The 14,711-nt window shown below is 45.1% G+C and overlaps 1 pseudogene; it reads left to right on the plus strand.

Moving 5' to 3' along the window:
- The first annotated feature begins 553 nt into the window (after positions 1 to 553).
- The window catches only part of LOC139761705 (uncharacterized), a 311,982-nt pseudogene continuing 297,824 nt past the window's right edge, over positions 554 to 14,711 (plus strand).

The raw sequence follows: 14,711 nt of genomic DNA on the forward strand, positions 1-14,711 counted from the left end.
TAGGCCTTAAGGATTTAACTCTGGGCAACAAACGACCTTTGAGCAGTCTGAACCAATTCTGCAGCCAGGTGTATAGCAAGAATCGCTTACTTTTGGTTACCCTATGTTGTGTCACATCTGCTGTCAATATACCCAATCATGAAGTAATTAGTATTTTAATCTGAAGAGAATTGTGTGCATAATGTTCAGGCCAAAGAAAGGTTGTCAGCGATATCTAGTATGCCCGACTGTTTCTGCACGTATCCACTGGTCATTTAATTAAAGTCCAGGGTTGGTTTTAAACTCTTCAACTTTTATTCGTGAACCATCCAAGGGTGTATGGTACATTTCAGCGTAATATAGCAACCAATTAAGTATGATTTTTCCGGTCCGTATTCGAAGTAATCAATGATTACTGACAACAGAATGCATAGATGCCACATGTCACCCTTAACTGTACTTGCCATCTAAACCATCAACAAGGCCAGTTACCCACATGGAAGCAAGGTGGTGGGTAATATTCGCTCTATTTACCATTCCTCTGGCCTTTAGTATTAACAAAAGACAGTGTGTGTGGTTCATATGATGCCGGGAGACCACGGAGAGTGATTCTGAATGTGACAGAGGAAGACTCGACTCATAAGCAGATGGAGGTAAGTTAAGAGAAGGAGCACATGTTGGTGTTGGGTAAACACTGGATTTAAATGGCGGCGGTGCGTGAACATTTTTTTTAAAGGTCTTGGCAGTTCGTCAGCAATTGGAATGTCTTTAAGGCATTGATATTGGCTATGGTTGTTTAGATAGCTCATGATACTCTTTTTTCCCCCCCACGTATCTTAAATTATGCTAATATTCTACCTTCTGCAAGAGACATTTTTTTTTTTTTTTTTTTTATCAATGTGCCGTTTTAAAGGGGGAAAAGTGGTGTATGATTCGGTATTTTTCTAGTTTACTCCCCACAGAAGTTAAGAAATTTGTTATAAGCATTTGATAGAGCTGTATTTAGAAAACCTAGCTAGGAACACTCACCTCCTAGATTAGGTTAGGTTAGGTTAGGTTAGGTTTATTTGTTAGGTTTATTTGTTAGGTTTATTTGTTAGGTTTGGACATATACCACCGACCAATGGAAAATCTCAATGGGGCTAAAACTGTAAAGTTACATATGATTCAACCTCAACCTTATGCATAGACTTCCACATAAGTTATATTTCTGCAATGACCGATGGACCAAAGTGATAGAATGTAACTATAGTTTCGCATTACAAGGTTATTTAAGTCTCGTATTGTATAGATAATTGGAATGGACATTCATCTATTCATTTGCATTAATCATGGGGAAGATGCTTACAATTTGTATAATACCATGAATGAAATGTGCGATATTGTATCATACAGAAGCTAATGTGAATGACTGACAGGTCATTGAACTTGAAGAAGGCTTTAAACAACTATGTATACACGGCTTAGAAAGCTTTCAGTCTTCACTCAGCCCAGTAGAATAGATTTGAACATGGTTTTACTCAGCAGACCCTCCTCCTGGAACTTCAAGAAAGTTTCTTTGTAACAACAATGTAGTTTAGGCCAAATGCAGCCCATATGACATTACCTTAATGCACGTATAGAATCTGCGTACACACGTATGTTTGAGCTGTGAAGTTTAGGCCAAACACAGCCCATCTGGCATTATTGAAATACACTTATAAGACTACGTACGTATATTTGTACATTGCATTTAAGGCCTAACACAACCAGTTTGACCGTCGTAATGCGCTTTTAGAACTATGTACGTATGATTATAAACATGGTAAATCGTCTGAGAGAATTTATATATCACACTTATTGGTTTTGGCTACCACCTACTGTCATTGCATGTAAGTCCTTCATTGTAGAAGTGGATCATGAATATATAGGATTGCAGGTTATTTTCTTGAGATATGTAAATGTTCATTGGTTCGTGAGGGTGTTGAAACGATTTTGTGACCCAAGGTGATGAAAAACCTGTTGGTCTGGTAGAATGGTCGTATGTTGGCCTGGTAGAATGGTCGTATGTTGGTCTGGTAGAATGGTCTTATGTTGGTCTGGTAGAATGGTCGTATGTTGGTCTGGTAGAATGGTTGTATGTTGGTCTGATAGAATGGTCGTATGTTGGTCTGATAGAATGGTCGTATGTTGGTCTGGTAGAATGGTCGTATGTTGGTCTGGTAGAATGGTCTTATGTTGGTCTGGTAGAATGGTCCTATGTTGGTCTGGTAGAATGGTCGTATGTTGGTCTGGTAGAATGGTCGTATGTTGGTCTGGTAGAATGGTCGTATGTTGGTCTGGTAGAATGGTCTTATGTTGGTCTGGTAGAATGGTCGTATGTTGGTCTGGTAGAATGGTCTTATGTTGGTCTGGTAGAATGGTCGTATGTTGGTCTGGTAGAATGGTCGTATGTTGGTCTGGTAGAATGGTCGTATGTTGGTCTGGTAGAAGGGTCGCACGTGGGTCTGGTAAAATGGTCGTATGTTAATCTGGTAGAATGGTCGTATATTGCAGTGTAAAGGCAAGTGGGGGAAGGGTTGGACAAGAAGGAATGCTCGAATTACAGTCATAACGCTGTTGAGTACACGCTACCAGTATAGTGTATTGGTTATTGGTGACTTGAGAGGTCGGTGGCATGCATAAACCATCAGACTGATTGGTTGATGGATGGGTTATTTGGTCTTTAAGTCGGTCCTCTGCCAGGATCAGTAAGACCCTTAAGGTCAAGATATGATAACCACCACTTGAGATGCCTTTTAACCTTTCACAGGTGTTTAAAGATGATTGTAAGCTTCACCCTGTATAGGACCAATGACACAATCAGCTAAGGGAAGCGGGGTGGGGAGAGTGTGGCCTCAGGAGAGGGGAAAAGTTCGAGTTCTCATAACCTTTGTGGATAGTTTGTACGTTCCATTCTCCCGACCTCCCTGGTAGATTGTTTCTAAATTCTTTTGTTTGTTGATTTTGGCAGGATTGATTTTACACACACACACACACACACACACACACACACACACACACACACACACACACACACATATATATATATATATATATATATATATATATATATATATATATATATATATATATATATATATATATATTTTTTTTTTTTTTTTTTATACTATTCGCCATTTCCCGCGATAGCGAGGTAGCGTTAAGAACAGAGGACTGGGCCTTTGAGGGAATATCCTCACCTGGCCCTCTTCTCTGTTCCTTCTTTTGGAAAAAAAAAAAAAAAAAAATATATAAGGTAAGGTTATTTAATGTATGTATGACTCATGGTGAGGTGCCTGAGGATTGGCGGAATGCGTGCATAGTGCCATTGAACAAAGGCAAAGGGGATAAGAGTGAGTGCTCAAATTACAGAGGTATAAGTTTGTTGAGTATTCCTGGTAAATTATATGGGAGGGTATTGATTGAGAGGGTGAAGGCATGTACAGAGCATCAGATTGGGGAAGAGCAGTGCGGTTTCAGAAGTGGTAGAGGATGTGTGGATCAGGTGTTTGCTTTGAAGAATGTATGTGAGAAATACTTAGAAAAGCAAATGGATTTGTATGTAGCATTTATGGATCTGGAGAAGGCATATGATAGAGTTGATAGAGATGCTCTGTGGAAGGTATTAAGAATATATGGTGTGTGAGGCAAGTTGTTAGAAGCAGTGAAAAGTTTTTATCGAGGATGTAAGGCATGTGTACGTGTAGGAAGAGAGGAAAGTGATTGGTTCTCAGTGAATGTAGGTTTGCGGCAGGGGTGTGTGATGTCTCCATGGTTGTTTAATTTGTTTATGGATGGGGTTGTTAGGGAGGTAAATGCAAGAGTCCTGGAAAGAGGGGCAAGTATGAAGTCTGTTGGGGATGAGAGAGCTTGGGAAGTGAGTCAGTTGTTGTTCGCTGATGATACAGCGCTGGTGGCTGATTCATGTGAGAAACTGCAGAAGCTGGTGACTGAGTTTGGTAAAGTGTGTGGAAGAAGAAAGTTAAGAGTAAATGTGAATAAGAGCAAGGTTATTAGGTACAGTAGGGTTGAGGGTCAAGTCAATTGGGAGGTGAGTTTGAATGGAGAAAAACTGGAGGAAGTGAAGTGTTTTAGATATCTGGGAGTGGATCTGTCAGCGGATGGAACCATGGAAGGGGAAGTGGATCATAGGGTGGGGGAGGGGGCGAAAATTTTGGGAGCCTTGAAAAATGTGTGGAAGTCGAGAACATTATCTCGGAAAGCAAAAATGGGTATGTTTGAAGGAATAGTGGTTCCAACAATGTTGTATGGTTGCGAGGCGTGGGCTATGGATAGAGTTGTGCGCAGGAGGATGGACGTGCTGGAAATGAGATGTTTGAGGAAAATGTGTGGTGTGAGGTGGTTTGATCGAGTAAGTAACGTAAGGGTAAGAGAGATGTGTGGAAATAAAAAGAGCGTGGTTGAGAGAGCAGAAGAGGGTGTTTTGAAATGGTTTGGGCACATGGAGAGAATGAGTGAGGAAAGATTGACCAAGAGGATATATGTGTCGGAGGTGGAGGGAACGAGGAGAAGAGGGAGACCAAATTGGAGGTGGAAAGATGGAGTGAAAAAGATTTTGTGTGATCGGGGCCTGAACATGCAGGAGGGTGAAAGGAGGGCAAGGAATAGAGTGAATTGGAGCGATGTGGTATACAGGGGTTGACGTGCTGTCAGTGGATTGAGTCGGGGCATGTGAAGCGTCTGGGGTAAACCATGGAAAGCTGTGTAGGTATGTATATTTGCGTGTGTGGACGTGTGTATGTACATGTGTATGGGGGGGGGGGGGTTTGGGCCATTTCTTTCGTCTGTTTCCTTGCGCTACCTCGCAAACGCGGGAGACAGCGACAAAGTATAAAAAAAAAAAAAAAAAAAAAAAAAAATATATATATATATATATATATATATATATATATATATATATATATATATATATATATATATATATATATATTTTAATTTTCCAAAAGAAGGAACAGAGAAGGGGGCCAGGTGAGGATATTCCCTCAAAGGCCCAGTTCTCTGTTCTTAACGCTACCTCGCTATCGCGGGAAATAGCGAATAGTATGAAAATATATATATATATATATATATATATATATATATATATATAATTTCTTTTTCATACATATTCGCCATTTCCCGCATTAGCGAGGTAGCTTTAACAGCAGAGGACTGAGCCTTAGAGGGAATATCCTCACTTGGCCCACTTCTCTTCCCCCCCCTTTTTTTTTGGAAAAGTGAAAGAGATGGGAGGATTTCCAGCCCCCCGCTCCCTCCCCTTTTAGTCGCCTTCTACGACACGTAGGGAATACGTGGGAAGTATTCTGTCTTCCCTATCCCCTCACTGACTTCCAGTAAGAACTCTTGGCCATTTATGAATGATTTTTTTTTTTTGTATCTTCTCCTTGGCTTGAGCTCAAAATCAAACTCTAGTAACAGGAAGAGAGTGAGAGAGGTATATATATATATATATATATATATATATATATATATATATATATATATATATATATATATATCATCCCTGGGGATAGGGGATTAAGAATACTTCCCACGTATTCCCTGCGTGTCGTAGAAGGCGACTAAAAGGGGAGGGAGCGGGGGGCTGGAAATCCTCCCCTCTCGGTTGTTTTTTTAATTTTCCAAAAGAAGGAACAGAGGGGGGGCTAGGTGAGGATATTCCCTCAAAGGCCCAGTCCTCTGTTGTTAGCGCCACCTCGCTAACGCGGGAAATGGCGAATAGTATATATATTTTTTTTAAACTATCCGCCATTTCCCGCATTAGCGAGGTAGCGTTAAGAACAGAGGACTGGGCCTTTGTGGAATATCCTCACCTGGCCCCCTTCTCTGTTCCTTCTTTTGGAAATGTTTGTTCTGTAACTGCCGTGTTTACACCATTTGGTTGTGGGTTTGTCAACTCCAGAGGTAATGGACGACCCCCAGCGCCCTCCCGGCCTGGTATCAATGTTTGTTGACGTCTCGTATCAGTACATAGACGAGAGAGGCTGGCTGTACACACACACACACACACACACACACACACACACACACACACACACACACACACTCACCAGAAGACGAGGACTTTGATAAGAAAAGAGAAAAACATGGATTTCCAAGCAGGCATGAGACCTGGTTTACCTCTCTGGTTCGAGAATTACCTTAGCGGAACGGAGTCCCACGGGCGGGCCCGACGGACACGAGGGCCCCCCTCCATCACAGCTCAAGTTAGTTCTGGAGGGCGGCGCCCCCAGAACTAACAAGCCCTCTCGATTACAGCGGCCCTTCCCTCGGTAGGATTTTGCCACTTATACCTAAGGTTCTTTAGGGCGATTGAGCCCCTCACTAGCAACCATCCCGAGCCCTGGCTAATATAAAGGACCCTCAGTGACGCCCGGGGGCCTCTTGCTACCGACGGCGAGGTCCTCGACCAGCGTGGCGGCAGGTTTAAACTACATCTCGACCAAGGAGAAGCTCCCGGCGCGTTTTGATTGTCATGAAGACAGTGTGCCAGCCTGACGCATGACACTTCCTGATCCCGAAGTCTTGATCCTGCAAGACGTCAGCGTTGAGTGACTTTTTGAAGAATACGTAATTTCAAAATTGGTAAAGTCTTTTCAAAAGCGACTGCCGATGGGGTGAAATAATTTTAGCCCGGTAATGACAATAAGACTAATCTCTCCCCTACCATCACAGCCATTAATTAAGAGAGTCATTAACTTGTCATTACACACTTTCAGGCCACAAATTAATACGGCTTCTGGTGCAAAATTGATGATTAATGGTGTAGAAGGGTAATAATAAACCAGTTTATTATAACTCAGGTTTCGAATCTCGTAATGAATTGATCCACTGATATTGCTTATAGGTCTTGAAGGCAGGAGTTAGTCCTTGAAACACACACACACACACACACACACACACACACACACACACACACACACACACACAACGGTATAGAAACACCTATGAACAACACACTTAAGTAAAACATAGAACACAGGTTAAACAACCACAGAGGATGTATGAAGCAGTGTGGATGTATGAAACAGTAAATGATGTTTTGTTCCTCACACTGTGAAGAAAACGTCACTTTAATAAAGTCGTCTCCAGTTACGGTAATAGGATGAATGAAATATATAGATGGTGAATGAAGTCTCGACATTTCCGAAATCCTGGACATACCTCTGTCAAAGAGCAGGAACTCCTGGACATACCTCTGTCAAAGAGCTGGAGGAACCGCTTCTGGCAGCGTCTGAATCTCGAGGGAAATTTGTACACAAGACTCGCTATTATTTTCCTGGTTACTACGCTAGTCTGGAATTGCAATTAGGCTCGTCGTCTTCTCTGGTATGTGAGAATGTTGAGCGAGACTCGGGTTTGAAACATGTCTCGAAACAGCGGATATGATCGCCCTGAACCATGTTTCTCTGGTGGTTCAAACGTTTTGTTTCATTTTGCGTGGTGATAGAAAGGATGCTGTTCGTTCCTACGTAGTGAAGTACGAGTGGAAGATCCACCTAGTGGAGTATGGGTGGAAGATCCACCTGGTGGAGTACGGGTGGAAGATTTAACTAGTGGAGCAAGGGGTGGAAGACCCACCTGGTGGAGCACAGGTGGAAAATCCACCTAGTGGAGCACAGGTGGAAGACCCACCTGACAGCGCGGTTGGAAGACATCCACCTGGTGGAGCACGGGTGGAAAAGACCCACCTAGCGAGCACGGGTGGAAGACACCTAGCGAAACACGGGTGGAAGACACCCACCTGGTGGAGAGCACGGGTGGAAGACCCACCTGGTGGAGCACGGGTGGAGCATCCACCTGGACCAACGTGCCACCGGTGTACACGTCACAATCCTCGGTGATCCTGAGAAATGAACGCCAGACGCGAGACTAAGCTGGGGTTTAACCTGGCCAGCTTATCTACCGAGACACCTCCCTAGGACGTGGCAACACATGCAACACAGGTTCATTCACCCTGTGCCGAGGGTGTTGCACACACACACACACACACACACACACACACACACACACACACACACACACACATATATACACACACACACACACACACACACACAGCTTCGAACACCAGATATGCAATACTCCTCAAGCAAAACACACGAAAAATGTCCCGTTATATATATTTCACTGTTAATGTTTCTGGTTCCTTTCACTGTTTTTCTGTCCTTTTCTTGTCTTCACAGTTCACAGTCCGAAAGGTTCTTCTCAGAGTGGGTCATGGATGGAGTGGGTCAGTCAAAAAGGGATTCGATCTCGAGTTCGATTAGCCTAGTTCGACGTGAGGGGGTCAGTCGAAAGGGATTCGATCTCTTGAGTTCGATTAGCCTAGTGTTTATAGTGTTTACAGGTGACGGTGTTACATTGGCAGTAACGGTGTCACGTTTGACACCAGCGTTGTCATACTTGACAGTTTCTTTGTCAAATTGACTCTTCATAGCGACGGGTACCACAATAGATGGGACTCGAATCATCCAGTTGCTTCATCTCGAACATGAACTGGTGTCATCTCTTGACACTCAAATGGTGCCATTTTTGACATGAATAGGTATAATTTGTAACATAAGATGGTGTCATCTCTGACAGTCAAATGGTGTCATTTCTGACATGAAATGATGTCATCTCTGATACGACATAGTGCCATCTCTGTCAATAGATCAAGTACGTTCCTTCCCTCGCCAGGAAACATGCCCACGAAGTCTGCTTTGTGCTCGCTTCTTAAAGACAGATCCAAGACGCTGAGTGTGTGTATAGTGTCGCCCAGTGGTGTAGCTTTGATCAAATGTGTCCCTTTATTTTGTATTTGATACGATGGATGATTGAGCTCTGACGGGAGGGAAAACATTCGATTGCCAATTATAGATTTTCATCGCCTGGTGTTGCTAGGTTGGCCAGAGTTCCGTCGGCAGCCATTCGGTTTTGGTTAGGCTGGAGATGAATAGGCTACAGGTATACACATGGGTATGATGGTAGGGTGAGTGTGTTGTCATGAGTATTATAATACCCATTATGGTATAATACTCATTATGGTAATGATGATGATATCAATAACGTGAGTGTAAAGATTAGAATGATGTTGAATTAGTAACAAGTGTGATAACGGCGTATTTATACATATTGCTCTTGATTCGTTATGTTGTTATTGTTAATATCATGGTTGATTTAACTGTATTTGCTCTCATCATCGGTATTATCAAACATTAATACGCAGCTGTTACCACCACCAACACTACCACCACCACACTTCTGATCTCTGAAATACGAAACGTCTCTCTTGTATTGGGGATGTGGTGGGGCGTCAGTCCGTCACCATAACAAAACTTACCTCACCTTATGACATGATTTTCACTTGGATGTGTAAACGCCGCCTTGGATTGTAACCAGATACGAGAGTTTAGGGGATTTATATGTTTTCTTTCGTACTGCTCACACGGCGGTCAGGAGTTGGTAACACCGAATGAAGGGCTTTTTATAAAAGGACCTTATCCTCACCATGACGTAACCTCTGATGGCGAAGGTTCGGCCCTGGAGCACGACGGTACGATTCTTCAACATGATGGTACGACTCTTGACCACGACGGTACGACCCTTGACCACGACGGTACGACCCTTGACCACGACGGTACGACCTTGACCACGACGGTACGACCCTTGACCACGACGGTACGACTCAAACACGACGGTACGACCCTTGACCACGACGGTACGACCCTTGACCACGACGGTACGACTCTTGATCACGACGGTACGACTCGACCACGACGGTACGACCCTTGACCAAGACGATATGATCCTTATGCACGATGGTACGACCTGTGAACACGAAGACAAGGCTTTTGAGCACGACTTGTGGTATAACCCTTGAACACGACAGTGTGGCACCTTGCGTACGAGTGGGCGGCAGGGTCTCAGAGCACGACGATACGACCCCTGGCCTGTGACCTGACCTCCCTCAGCCACACACGTAAATCAGATGACCAACGATTAATCTAGATGCCGGAAGATAAAACCCCCTTCCCCCGTCTCACTAACAGACCTCCACGATCACAATGGCGAGTATGGTGATGAATGATACGAGACCTAAGCCTAAATAAGATAAATGAATAACCAATGGTTTATCGGATGGAGACAACCATTTGGCTGACAGTACATTGGTGAGGTATTACAGCTATTACAGAAGTGGTAGGCCATGATACATACTAGTTAACGAACTATACAAGAGCTTAACATTAGGGTGAGCTGTGCAATGACCTTCGTGGCCGGGTAAGGCTAGTACGCTCGTATGGTCGTCCAGGACACACCAGGTGTGCGAGTGCCGTCAGAAACACGTCAATGCGAGGATACGTTTTCTCCTTCAGAGACTTTGATCACAGAGGAGTGTAGAAAGGTCTCTCGGGAGTCCTCAATCTCCGTTTACCACAGAGCGTATATTTCGCTGGGTTACCTTCGTCAACATAAAACGCTTCGGGATCTACGAGGCTCAAGGTCTGTTTGGCTTTCTCCAGCCGAGTGGGTGGAAATTAAGCTGCCGCTCCTGGTCTCCGTGACCCGCCACGTCGCCTGGATGTGCTTTGGTATACACAGACAACCATGGAAATATGACGAGCAGCATTATCTTCCCCCGTGAGGAAATATGACGAGCAGCATTATCTACCCCCGTGAGGAAATATGACGAGCAGCATTATCTTCCCCCGGGACAGTAATGTTGAGGAGTGAGTCATATTAAGACCATGACGTCTTTATAATGTTTACGAAGATGAGTCGCCCCGGTTGCAAAATGGGAACAGTGGAAGGAGCCAGGTGAAGATTTATTCCCCCGAAGGTTCAGGAATAAGCACACACAATAGCCAATATGCCATGGGAACAACAGACAGGTATTTATTTATTCTTTTCGGTCAAAAATTAAGAAAAAAAAAAAGATTAGAAATTGAAATGAGCAGTGATCAGTGGCACGGGCCCCCATATCAAAGTGAGATATATTTTTAAGAAGAAAATGTAGTTATGTGAAACTGGATGCAAATTTAAGACTGCCTCTACAGCAGACCAGAAAAATAAAGAAAATGGATATTGAAGTATGTGGGTGGGTGGGTGGGTTGGGCCATTCTTTCGTCTGTTTCCTTGCGCTACCTCGCTAACGCGGAAGACAGCGACTAAGTGTATTGAAATAAAGTAAATATATTAAGCGTAACTGAGATGGCCCGTGCTGTCTTAGCTGCCAAGAGAAAAATGTTTATACTGTGTGTGTGTGTGTGTGTGTGTGTGTGTGTGTCATTTCATTAAGCATAATGCTGATGATCACAGCGATGACCCTTACTTATTTACCCTCTGATAATTAGTTAACCAACAATTTTTTATTCACTGTTTACACTTTGGGCCCCCCAAAATGCATCATTTATCATTTTACCGTCGTGCTCAGGGGTCGTACCGTCGTGCTCATGGGTCGTACCGTCGTTCTCAAGGGTCGTACCGTCGTGTTAAAAGGGTCGTACCGTTGTACTCATGGGTCGTACCGTCGTTCTCAAGGGTCGTACCGTCGTGCTCAGGGGGTCGTACCGTTGTACTCAGGGGTCGTACCGTCGTGCTTGGGTCGTACCGCCATGCTCAGGGGTCGTACCGTCGTGCTCAGGGGGTCGTACCGTCGTGCTCAGGGGGTCATACCGTCGTGCTCAGGGGTCGTACCGTCGTGTTCAGGGGGTCGTATCGTTGTGCCCAGGGTTCGTACCGTCGTGTTAAAAGGGTCATACCGTCGTGCTCAGTGGTCGTACCGTCGTGCTCAGGGGGTCGTACCGTCGTGCTCAAGAGGAAGCCAAGAACCATACGACCTCATGGTCGTCCATGTGGGCGGTGAGAGAGAGAGAGAGAGAGAGAGAGAGAGAGAGAGAGAGAGAGAGAGAGAGAGAGAGAGAGAGAGGTGACCCCAGCACAGTGTGGATCGATGGCTTTATTTCGACTGTCATGGCCAAGATTCTTGGTTAACCCCCCTGCAGCAGGGAGGGCGACCTGTCCAGGTACGCGCCAGGGAGGAGAACACAGGGCACCAGGGAGGACATAGGAGATCAGGGAGAACACGGGAGATCAGGAAGGAGAACATGGGAGATCAGGGAGGAGAACATGGGGCGCCAGGGAGGTCATGGGAGATCACGGAGGACACAGGAGACCAGGGAGGACACGGGAGATCAGGGAGGAGATCACGGGGCGCCAGGGAGGTCATGGGAGATCAGGGAGGACACGGGAGATCAGGGAGGAGATCACGGGGCGCCAGGGAGGACACGGGAGATCAGGGGGGAGTACACTGGGCGCCAGGGAGGTCATGGGAGATCAGGGAGGACACGGGAGACCAGGGAGTACACGGGAGATCAGGGAGGAGATCACGGGGCGCCAGGGAGGACACGGGAGATCAGGGAGGAGAACACTGGGCGCCAGGGAGGTCATGGGAGATCAGGGAGTACACGGGAGATCAGGGAGGAGAACACGGGGCGCCAGGGAGGACACGGGAGATCAGAGAGGAGAACACGGGACGCCAGGGAGAACATGGGAGATCAGGGAGGAGTACACGGGAGACCAGGGAGGACACGGGAGATCAGGGAGGACATGGGAGATCAGGGAGGACACGGGAGATCAGGGAGGAAAACACGGGGCGCCAGGGAGGACATGGGAGATCAGCGAGGACACGGGAGATCAGGTAGGAAAACACGGGTGATCAGGGAGGAGAACACGGGGCGCCACGGAGGACACGGGAGACCAGGGAGGAGAACACGGGACACCAGGTATAACAACACGGGACACCAGGTAGAACAACACGGGACACCAGGTAGAACACGGGAGACCAGGAAAGAGAACACGGACGCCAGGGAGAACATGGGACACTAAGGTGAACATAGACTCCAGAATCCACAGAACACGGACTCAAGAGACCACGTAGAACACAGACATATACATATATACACATGTACATAATTCATACTGTCTGCCTTTATTCATTCTCAGTCGCCACCCCGCCACACAGGAAATGACAACCCCCTCCCCCCGCATGTGCGCGAGGTAGCGCTAGGTAAGACAACAATGGCCACATTCGTTCACACTCAGTCTCTAGCTGTCATGTATAATGCACCAAAACCACAGCTCCCTTTCCACATCCAGGCCCTACAAAACTTTCATGGTTTACGCCAGACGCTTCACACGCCCTTGGTTCAATCCACTGACAGCACGTCGACCCCGGTATACCACATCGTTCCATTTCACTCTATTCCTTGCCCGCCTTTCACCCTCCTGCATGTTCAGGCCCCGATCGCTCAAAATCTTTTTCACTCCATCCCTCCACCTCCAATTTGGTCTTCACTTCTCGTTCCCTTCACCTCTGACACATATACCCTCTTTGTCAATCTTTCCTCACTCCTTCTCTCCATGTGACCAAACCATTTTCAAAACACCCTCTTCTGCTCTCTCAACCACGCTCTTTTTTATGACCACACATCTCTCTTATCCTTTCATTACTTACTAGATCAAACCACCTCACACCATATATTGTCCTCAAACATCTCATTGCCAACACATCCACCCTCCTCCACACAACTCTATCTAAAGCCCACACCTCGCAACCATATAGCATTGTTGGAACCACTATTCCTTCAAACATACTCGCCTTTTACACATTTTTCAACGCTCCCAGAACTTTTGCCCCCTCCCCCACCCTGTGACTCACCTCCGCTTCCATGGTTCCATCTGCTGCCAAATCCACTCCCAGATATCTAAAACACTTCATCTCCTCCAGTTTTTCTCCATTCAAACTTACCTCCCAATTGACTTGTCCCTCAACCCTACTGTACCTAATAACCTTGCTCTTATTCACATTTACTCTCAGCTTTCTTCTTTCACATACTTTACCAAACTCAGTCACCAGCTTCTGCAGTTTCTCACATGAATCAGCCACCAGCGCTGTATCATCAGCGAACAACAGACTGCATACTTGCCCCTCTCTCCAAAACTCTTGCATTCACCTCCCTAACAATCCCATCCATAAACAAATTGAACAATCATGGAGACATCACACACCCCTGCCGCAAACCTACATTCACTGAGAACAAATCACTTTCCTCTCTTCCTACACGTACACATGCCTTACATCCTCAATAAAAACTTTTCACTGCTTCTAACAACTTGTCTCCCACACCATATATTCTTAATACCTTCCACAGAGCATCTCTATCAACTCTATCATATGCCTTCTCCAGATCCATAGATGCTACATACAAATCCATTTGCTTTTCTAAGTATTTCTCACATACATTCTTGAAAGCAAACACGTGATCTACACATCCTCTACCACTTCTGAAACAACACTGCTCTTCCCCAGTATGATGCTCTGTACATGCCTTCACCCTCTCAATCAATACCCTCCCATATAATTTACCAGGAATACTCAACAAACTTATACCTCTGTAATTTGAGCACTCACCTTTATCCCCATTGCCTTTGTACAATGGCACTATGCACGCATTCCGCCAATCCTCAGACACCTCACCATGAGCCATACATACATTGAATATATATATATATATATATATATATATATATATATATATATATATATATATATATATATATATCGTAAGTTTTACCTTATAGGATTAAGCCTCCTCTTACTCACATGTCGTTGAAGGTTCTTAATAAGAAGCCAAGGGCGACAATCC

The sequence above is a fragment of the Panulirus ornatus genome, chromosome 41, assembly GCF_036320965.1.
Source record: "Panulirus ornatus isolate Po-2019 chromosome 41, ASM3632096v1, whole genome shotgun sequence".
NCBI lineage: Eukaryota > Metazoa > Arthropoda > Malacostraca > Decapoda > Palinuridae > Panulirus > Panulirus ornatus.